Below are 10,906 nucleotides of genomic sequence, written 5' to 3' on the forward strand. Positions count from 1 at the left end.
TCTTTATGACTAATAAAGCTTTGATTTACAACAGTTTGACGTGCTCTTAATTTGCTTAGACGATAATATCTAGATTGTTTTGTGAAGTACAGGGCTGGCAGTCTAGTCATAATCTGGACAAGGAGTTAAAATAGTCACTTTTCTAGCACCTTTTTCTCCTACTATTAACTAATGAATCATTCATTTGGAATTCACTACTTGCATCAGGGAATTGGGAATTTAGTACTGATAGTGATTAAAGCTGACAAATTCATGCAAGCAGATCTTAGCAAGAACCAAGTTATGTCTGCCCATTGATGTAGTGAACAGCTGACTTCAATAGACCCAGGTGGGACTCAAACCCACAATCCTCAACTTCGGAGGCTGATGCCTTATCCATTAGGCCACTGGATCACTGGTTCATTTAGAGAAAGATATCAATAGATATTGTCAGACGGTGTTGGTTTCACAGGGAAGGGGCACCCCCTGCTACTCTGTTCACTGCCTCTGCCCTGCAACGAATGTCAAGTGGTACATCCAGTGTCGATTTTAGCATGGAAATCTCGGTGGGGCAAACACTTTTACAAAGTTTTGATGCATGCCAGCAAAGATCTGGAAGAGGGGTTCCAATTGTCACTTTTCTAGCACCTTTTTTTTGTTGAGTTTAGCATTTGATTATATTTGATATACAAGTCTACATCTTATTAATTTTGTTTTCCAGACAGAGAGGACCTATTTCAATGTCTTCCTTCCCAAAGAGGGCAAAGACTCCAGCCTGCCCATAATCTTCTGTTCCAAGTGGAGTGTTGGAAAACTAGTGGACTACGCTGCCTCACTGGCCAGCCTCAAGAACAACAACAGTGTACTAACAGCTAAAAGAAAACAGCCACTAGCAGCAGGCTCCAAGTAGACAAACCAATTCTACTGTTATCATCACACAAATATGAATCAACATTCAAATCAACATTTATTATAACGTGTAGTTTCACAATCATGTTTGTCACAATACATTTGACAAAAAAAGGAGTCCTGACTCGCACACAGCACTAATTCTCTAGATCTATTGGAGTCATTGGAGTACTATGAAGATGTTTTTATTTATTTATGACTTATAAAGCTTTGATTTAAAACAGTTTGACATGCTCTTAATTTGCTTAGACAATAAATAGAAGTTTGTTTTGTGAAGTACAGGGCTTCAGTCTAGTCATGATCTGGAAAAGGGGTTCTTGTCACTTTTTTTTCTCCTACTATTAAATAATGCCTAATTTATTTGGAATTCACTCTTTGCATCAGGGAATTGGGAATGATAGTGATTAAAGCTAACAAATTCATGCAAGCAGATCTTAGAAAGAACCAATTCCCATCTGTTCTTTGATCTAACGCACAGCTGCTTTCAATAGACCCAGGTGGAACTTGAACCCACAATCCACAGCTCTGGAGGCTGATGCCTTATCCATTAGGCCACTGGATCACTTTTTAACCAGAGAAAAATACATCGTGGTGGGGTAAAAACTTTTACAAAGTTTTGATGCATGCCAACAAAGCCATTACACAACACAATACAACATTGTGAGTACCGTTTGTCACCGTTATAATGCAATGAATGTATTCTTTAAAGAGTTAGGCACTACATAAAGCTTTCCCAACAGCAGAGCTTTCTTTTCAGTCTGACTGCAAGAATGTCCACCAGAGCTGTGGCCAGAGAATTGAATGTTCCTTTCTCTACCATAAGCCACCTCCAATGTCGTTTTAGAGAATTTGGCAGTACTTCCAACCGGTCTCACATAGGCAGACTACGTGTAACCACGCCATCCCAGGACCTCTACGTCCAGCTTCTTCACCTGCGGGATCGTGTGAGACCCACCAACCGGGCAGCTGATGAAACTGAGGAGTATTTCTGTCTGTAATAAAGACCTTTTGTAGGGAAAAACTCATTCTGATTGGCTGGACCTTGACCAGGGCCAAAAGGTCTCTGTTCAAAAGTTGTGAACTATATAGTAATAGGGTGCCATATGGGGAACATCAAGTATGTCTGAGGGTGTAGACATGAACTGTGATGGAGTTGTTCATAAATTGGGGTTGTGATATAAAATGTAATGACCCAACAAGATAATGCCTCATGCTGTTTTTTCCTTTGCTGTTAACAACAGCAGCTACTATTACTGTATGCCATTCTACACTGAGGCTTTCCAGACAATTGTGTTAAATATACATTATATACAGTATAAAGCAGGGGTGCAACTTTGTTATTCGAAGTGGGGGGGACATAGCTATCATTATTTTTTTGTTCCTCAGTTGGATTAACACTCCAAACAGCCTACCCGACCGCTTGGAGGCGTTCGCATGGTCCTAAAGCACAGCGCAGCCTCGTTTTGCATCACATTCCAATGATAAAACTAGGGGGGACAAAAATGTAATTTCAGAATGAGGGGGGAAACATGTACTCCCCTGGTTTAAAGAATCAGTGTCTTTTTGGGAGTTTTGCATTTGATTATATTTTATATACAAGTCTACATCTTATTAATTTTGTTTTCCAGACAGAGAGGACCTATTTCAATGTCTTCCTTCCCAAAGAGGGCAAAGACTCCAGCCTGCCCATAATCTTCTGTTCCAAGTGGAGTGTTGGAAAACTAGTGGACTACGCTGCCTCACTGGCCAGCCTCAAGAACAACAACAATGTACTAACAGCTAAAAGAAAACAGCCACTAGCAGCAGGCTCCAAGTAGACAAACCAATTCTACTGTTATCATCACACAAATATGAATCAACATTCAAATCAATACTTATTATAACGTGTAGTTTCACAATCATGTTTGTCACAATACATTTGACAAAAAAAGGAGTCCTGACTCGCACACAGCACTAATTCTCTAGATCTATTGGAGTCATTGGAGTACTATGAAGATGTTTTTATTTATTTATGACTTATAAAGCTTTGATTTAAAACAGTTTGACATGCTCTTAATTTGCTTAGACAATAAATAGAAGTTTGTTTTGTGAAGTACAGGGCTTCAGTCTAGTCATGATCTGGAAAAGGGGTTCTTGTCACTTTTTTTTCTCCTACTATTAAATAATGCCTAATTTATTTGGAATTCACTCTTTGCATCAGGGAATTGGGAATGATAGTGATTAAAGCTAACAAATTCATGCAAGCAGATCTTAGAAAGAACCAATTCCCATCTGTTCTTTGATCTAATGCACAGCTGCTGTCAATAGACCCAGGTGGAATTTGAACCCACAATCCCCAGCTCTGGAGGCTGATGCCTTATCCATTAGGCCACTGGATCACTTTTTAACCAGAGAAAAATACATCGTGGTGGGGTAAAAACTTTTACAAAGTTTTGATGCATGCCAACAAAGCCATTACACAACACAATACAACATTGTGAGTACCGTTTGTCACCGTTATAATGCAATGAATGTATTCTTTAAAGAGTTAGGCACTACATAAAGCTTTCCCAACAGCAGAGCTTTCTTTTCAGTCTGACTGCAAGAATGTCCACCAGAGCTGTGGCCAGAGAATTGAATGTTCCTTTCTCTACCATAAGCCACCTCCAATGTCGTTTTAGAGAATTTGGCAGTACTTCCAACCGGTCTCACATAGGCAGACTACGTGTAACCACGCCATCCCAGGACCTCTACGTCCAGCTTCTTCACCTGCCGGATCGTGTGAGACCCACCAACCGGGCAGCTGATGAAACTGAGGAGTATTTCTGTCTGTAATAAAGACCTTTTGTAGGGAAAAACTCATTCTGATTGGCTGGACCTTGACCAGGGCCAAAAGGTCTCTGTTCAAAAGTTGTGAACTATATAGTAATAGGGTGCCATATGGGGAACATCAAGTATGTCTGAGGGTGTAGACATGAACTGTGATGGAGTTGTTCATAAATTGGGGTTGTGATATAAAATGTAATGACCCAACAAGATAATGCCTCATGCTGTTTTTTCCTTTGCTGTTAACAACAGCAGCTACTATTACTGTATGCCATTCTACACTGAGGCTTTCCAGACAATTGTGTTAAATATACATTATATACAGTATAAAGCAGGGGTGCAACTTTGTTATTCGAAGTGGGGGGGACATAGCTATCATTATTTTTTTGTTCCTCAGTTGGATTAACACTCCAAACAGCCTACCCGACCGCTTGGAGGCGTTCGCATGGTCCTAAAGCACAGCGCAGCCTCGTTTTGCATCACATTCCAATGATAAAACTAGGGGGGACAAAAATGTAATTTCAGAATGAGGGGGGAAACATGTACTCCCCTGGTTTAAAGAATCAGTGTCTTTTTGGGAGTTTTGCATTTGATTATATTTTATATACAAGTCTACATCTTATTAATTTTGTTTTCCAGACAGAGAGGACCTATTTCAATGTCTTCCTTCCCAAAGAGGGCAAAGACTCCAGCCTGCCCATAATCTTCTGTTCCAAGTGGAGTGTTGGAAAACTAGTGGACTACGCTGCCTCACTGGCCAGCCTCAAGAACAACAACAATGTACTAACAGCTAAAAGAAAACAGCCACTAGCAGCAGGCTCCAAGTAGACAAACCAATTCTACTGTTATCATCACACAAATATGAATCAACATTCAAATCAATACTTATTATAACGTGTAGTTTCACAATCATGTTTGTCACAATACATTTGACAAAAAAAGGAGTCCTGACTCGCACACAGCACTAATTCTCTAGATCTATTGGAGTCATTGGAGTACTATGAAGATGTTTTTATTTATTTATGACTTATAAAGCTTTGATTTAAAACAGTTTGACATGCTCTTAATTTGCTTAGACAATAAATAGAAGTTTGTTTTGTGAAGTACAGGGCTTCAGTCTAGTCATGATCTGGAAGACGGGTGCCAATTGTCACTATTCTTGTCACTTTTTTCTCCTACTATTAAATAATGCCTAATTTATTTGGAATTCACTCTTTGCATCAGGGAATTGGGAATGATAGTGATTAAAGCTAACAAATTCATGCAAGCAGATCTTAGAAAGAACCAATTCCCATCTGTTCTTTGATCTAACGCACAGCTGCTTTCAATAGACCCAGGTGGAACTTGAACCCACAATCCCCAGCTCTGGAGGCTGATGCCTTATCCATTAGGCCACTGGATCACTTTTTAACCAGAGAAAAATACATCGTGGTGGGGTAAAAACTTTTACAAAGTTTTGATGCATGCCAACAAAGCCATTACACAACACAATACAACATTGTGAGTACCGTTTGTCACCGTTATAATGCAATGAATGTATTCTTTAAAGAGTTAGGCACTACATAAAGCTTTCCCAACAGCAGAGCTTTCTTTTCAGTCTGACTGCAAGAATGTCCACCAGAGCTGTGGCCAGAGAATTGAATGTTCCTTTCTCTACCATAAGCCACCTCCAATGTCGTTTTAGAGAATTTGGCAGTACTTCCAACCGGTCTCACATAGGCAGACTACGTGTAACCACGCCATCCCAGGACCTCTACGTCCAGCTTCTTCACCTGCCGGATCGTGTGAGACCCACCAACCGGGCAGCTGATGAAACTGAGGAGTATTTCTGTCTGTAATAAAGACCTTTTGTAGGGAAAAACTCATTCTGATTGGCTGGACCTTGACCAGGGCCAAAAGGTCTCTGTTCAAAAGTTGTGAACTATATAGTAATAGGGTGCCATATGGGGAACATCAAGTATGTCTGAGGGTGTAGACATGAACTGTGATGGAGTTGTTCATAAATTGGGGTTGTGATATAAAATGTAATGACCCAACAAGATAATGCCTCATGCTGTTTTTTCCTTTGCTGTTAACAACAGCAGCTACTATTACTGTATGCCATTCTACACTGAGGCTTTCCAGACAATTGTGTTAAATATACATTATATACAGTATAAAGCAGGGGTGCAACTTTGTTATTCGAAGTGGGGGGGACATAGCTATCATTATTTTTTTGTTCCTCAGTTGGATTAACACTCCAAACAGCCTACCCGACCGCTTGGAGGCGTTCGCATGGTCCTAAAGCACAGCGCAGCCTCGTTTTGCATCACATTCCAATGATAAAACTAGGGGGGACAAAAATGTAATTTCAGAATGAGGGGGGAAACATGTACTCCCCTGGTTTAAAGAATCAGTGTCTTTTTGGGAGTTTTGCATTTGATTATATTTTATATACAAGTCTACATCTTATTAATTTTGTTTTCCAGACAGAGAGGACCTATTTCAATGTCTTCCTTCCCAAAGAGGGCAAAGACTCCAGCCTGCCCATAATCTTCTGTTCCAAGTGGAGTGTTGGAAAACTAGTGGACTACGCTGCCTCACTGGCCAGCCTCAAGAACAACAACAATGTACTAACAGCTAAAAGAAAACAGCCACTAGCAGCAGGCTCCAAGTAGACAAACCAATTCTACTGTTATCATCACACAAATATGAATCAACATTCAAATCAACATTTATTATAACGTGTAGTTTCACAATCATGTTTGTCACAATACATTTGACAAAAAAAGGAGTCCTGACTCGCACACAGCACTAATTCTCTAGATCTATTGGAGTCATTGGAGTACTATGAAGATGTTTTTATTTATTTATGACTTATAAAGCTTTGATTTAAAACAGTTTGACATGCTCTTAATTTGCTTAGACAATAAATAGAAGTTTGTTTTGTGAAGTACAGGGCTTCAGTCTAGTCATGATCTGGAAAAGGGGTTCATTGTCACTTTTTTTTCTCCTACTATTAAATAATGCCTAATTTATTTGGAATTCACTCTTTGCATCAGGGAATTGGGAATGATAGTGATTAAAGCTAACAAATTCATGCAAGCAGATCTTAGAAAGAACCAATTCCCATCTGTTCTTTGATCTAATGCACAGCTGCTGTCAATAGACCCAGGTGGAATTTGAACCCACAATCCCCAGCTCTGGAGGCTGATGCCTTATCCATTAGGCCACTGGATCACTTTTTAACCAGAGAAAAATACATCGTGGTGGGGTAAAAACTTTTACAAAGTTTTGATGCATGCCAACAAAGCCATTACACAACACAATACAACATTGTGAGTACCGTTTGTCACCGTTATAATGCAATGAATGTATTCTTTAAAGAGTTAGGCACTACATAAAGCTTTCCCAACAGCAGAGCTTTCTTTTCAGTCTGACTGCAAGAATGTCCACCAGAGCTGTGGCCAGAGAATTGAATGTTCCTTTCTCTACCATAAGCCACCTCCAATGTCGTTTTAGAGAATTTGGCAGTACTTCCAACCGGTCTCACATAGGCAGACTACGTGTAACCACGCCATCCCAGGACCTCTACGTCCAGCTTCTTCACCTGCCGGATCGTGTGAGACCCACCAACCGGGCAGCTGATGAAACTGAGGAGTATTTCTGTCTGTAATAAAGACCTTTTGTAGGGAAAAACTCATTCTGATTGGCTGGACCTTGACCAGGGCCAAAAGGTCTCTGTTCAAAAGTTGTGAACTATATAGTAATAGGGTGCCATATGGGGAACATCAAGTATGTCTGAGGGTGTAGACATGAACTGTGATGGAGTTGTTCATAAATTGGGGTTGTGATATAAAATGTAATGACCCAACAAGATAATGCCTCATGCTGTTTTTTCCTTTGCTGTTAACAACAGCAGCTACTATTACTGTATGCCATTCTACACTGAGGCTTTCCAGACAATTGTGTTAAATATACATTATATACAGTATAAAGCAGGGGTGCAACTTTGTTATTCGAAGTGGGGGGGACATAGCTATCATTATTTTTTTGTTCCTCAGTTGGATTAACACTCCAAACAGCCTACCCGACCGCTTGGAGGCGTTCGCATGGTCCTAAAGCACAGCGCAGCCTCGTTTTGCATCACATTCCAATGATAAAACTAGGGGGGACAAAAATGTAATTTCAGAATGAGGGGGGAAACATGTACTCCCCTGGTTTAAAGAATCAGTGTCTTTTTGGGAGTTTTGCATTTGATTATATTTTATATACAAGTCTACATCTTATTAATTTTGTTTTCCAGACAGAGAGGACCTATTTCAATGTCTTCCTTCCCAAAGAGGGCAAAGACTCCAGCCTGCCCATAATCTTCTGTTCCAAGTGGAGTGTTGGAAAACTAGTGGACTACGCTGCCTCACTGGCCAGCCTCAAGAACAACAACAATGTACTAACAGCTAAAAGAAAACAGCCACTAGCAGCAGGCTCCAAGTAGACAAACCAATTCTACTGTTATCATCACACAAATATGAATCAACATTCAAATCAATACTTATTATAACGTGTAGTTTCACAATCATGTTTGTCACAATACATTTGACAAAAAAAGGAGTCCTGACTCGCACACAGCACTAATTCTCTAGATCTATTGGAGTCATTGGAGTACTATGAAGATGTTTTTATTTATTTATGACTTATAAAGCTTTGATTTAAAACAGTTTGACATGCTCTTAATTTGCTTAGACAATAAATAGAAGTTTGTTTTGTGAAGTACAGGGCTTCAGTCTAGTCATGATCTGGAAGACGGGTGCCAATTGTCACTATTTTTGTCACTTTTTTTCTCCTACTATTAAATAATGCCTAATTTATTTGGAATTCACTCTTTGCATCAGGGAATTGGGAATGATAGTGATTAAAGCTAACAAATTCATGCAAGCAGATCTTAGAAAGAACCAATTCCCATCTGTTCTTTGATCTAACGCACAGCTGCTTTCAATAGACCCAGGTGGAACTTGAACCCACAATCCCCAGCTCTGGAGGCTGATGCCTTATCCATTAGGCCACTGGATCACTTTTTAACCAGAGAAAAATACATCGTGGTGGGGTAAAAACTTTTACAAAGTTTTGATGCATGCCAACAAAGCCATTACACAACACAATACAACATTGTGAGTACCGTTTGTCACCGTTATAATGCAATGAATGTATTCTTTAAAGAGTTAGGCACTACATAAAGCTTTCCCAACAGCAGAGCTTTCTTTTCAGTCTGACTGCAAGAATGTCCACCAGAGCTGTGGCCAGAGAATTGAATGTTCCTTTCTCTACCATAAGCCACCTCCAATGTCGTTTTAGAGAATTTGGCAGTACTTCCAACCGGTCTCACATAGGCAGACTACGTGTAACCACGCCATCCCAGGACCTCTACGTCCAGCTTCTTCACCTGCCGGATCGTGTGAGACCCACCAACCGGGCAGCTGATGAAACTGAGGAGTATTTCTGTCTGTAATAAAGACCTTTTGTAGGGAAAAACTCATTCTGATTGGCTGGACCTTGACCAGGGCCAAAAGGTCTCTGTTCAAAAGTTGTGAACTATATAGTAATAGGGTGCCATATGGGGAACATCAAGTATGTCTGAGGGTGTAGACATGAACTGTGATGGAGTTGTTCATAAATTGGGGTTGTGATATAAAATGTAATGACCCAACAAGATAATGCCTCATGCTGTTTTTTCCTTTGCTGTTAACAACAGCAGCTACTATTACTGTATGCCATTCTACACTGAGGCTTTCCAGACAATTGTGTTAAATATACATTATATACAGTATAAAGCAGGGGTGCAACTTTGTTATTCGAAGTGGGGGGGACATAGCTATCATTATTTTTTTGTTCCTCAGTTGGATTAACACTCCAAACAGCCTACCCGACCGCTTGGAGGCGTTCGCATGGTCCTAAAGCACAGCGCAGCCTCGTTTTGCATCACATTCCAATGATAAAACTAGGGGGGACAAAAATGTAATTTCAGAATGAGGGGGGAAACATGTACTCCCCTGGTTTAAAGAATCAGTGTCTTTTTGGGAGTTTTGCATTTGATTATATTTTATATACAAGTCTACATCTTATTAATTTTGTTTTCCAGACAGAGAGGACCTATTTCAATGTCTTCCTTCCCAAAGAGGGCAAAGACTCCAGCCTGCCCATAATCTTCTGTTCCAAGTGGAGTGTTGGAAAACTAGTGGACTACGCTGCCTCACTGGCCAGCCTCAAGAACAACAACAATGTACTAACAGCTAAAAGAAAACAGCCACTAGCAGCAGGCTCCAAGTAGACAAACCAATTCTACTGTTATCATCACACAAATATGAATCAACATTCAAATCAATACTTATTATAACGTGTAGTTTCACAATCATGTTTGTCACAATACATTTGACAAAAAAAGGAGTCCTGACTCGCACACAGCACTAATTCTCTAGATCTATTGGAGTCATTGGAGTACTATGAAGATGTTTTTATTTATTTATGACTTATAAAGCTTTGATTTAAAACAGTTTGACATGCTCTTAATTTGCTTAGACAATAAATAGAAGTTTGTTTTGTGAAGTACAGGGCTTCAGTCTAGTCATGATCTGGAAGACGGGTGCCAATTGTCACTATTCTTGTCACTTTTTTTCTCCTACTATTAAATAATGCCTAATTTATTTGGAATTCACTCTTTGCATCAGGGAATTGGGAATGATAGTGATTAAAGCTAACAAATTCATGCAAGCAGATCTTAGAAAAAACCAATTCCCATCTGTTCTTTGATCTAACGCACAGCTGCTTTCAATAGACCCAGGTGGGACTTGAACCCACAATCCCCAGCTCCGGAGGCTGATGCCTTATCCATTAGGCCACTGGATCACTTTTTTACCAGAGAAAAATACATCGTGGTGGGGTAAAAACTTTTACAAAGTTTTGATGCATGCCAACAAAGCCATTACACAACACAATACAACATTGTGAGTACCATTTGTCACCGTTATAATGCAATGAATGTATTCTTTAAAGAGTTAGGCACTACATAAAGCTTTCCCAACAGCAGAGTTTTCTTTTCAGTCTGACTGCAAGAATGTCCACCAGAGCTGTGGCCAGAGAATTGAATGTTCCTTTCTCTACCATAAGCCACCTCCAATGTCGTTTTAGAGAATTTGGCAGTACTTCCAACCGGTCTCACATAGGCAGACTACGTGTAACC

General features: G+C 40.0%; 2 non-coding genes across 2 annotated transcripts; both read right to left on the reverse strand.

Annotated features, from left to right (window-relative positions):
* Positions 1-320: 320 nt before the first annotated feature.
* On the reverse strand, positions 321-393 carry trnar-ccg. The gene has a single exon. It is a non-coding gene; the product is annotated as a tRNA-Arg (tRNA).
* Positions 394-10,499: 10,106 nt separating this feature from the next.
* On the reverse strand, positions 10,500-10,572 carry trnar-ccg. The gene has a single exon. It is a non-coding gene; the product is annotated as a tRNA-Arg (tRNA).
* Positions 10,573-10,906: the final 334 nt, after the last annotated feature.

This window comes from Salvelinus namaycush, chromosome 33, assembly GCF_016432855.1.
Source record: "Salvelinus namaycush isolate Seneca chromosome 33, SaNama_1.0, whole genome shotgun sequence".
Classification (NCBI taxonomy): domain Eukaryota; kingdom Metazoa; phylum Chordata; class Actinopteri; order Salmoniformes; family Salmonidae; genus Salvelinus; species Salvelinus namaycush.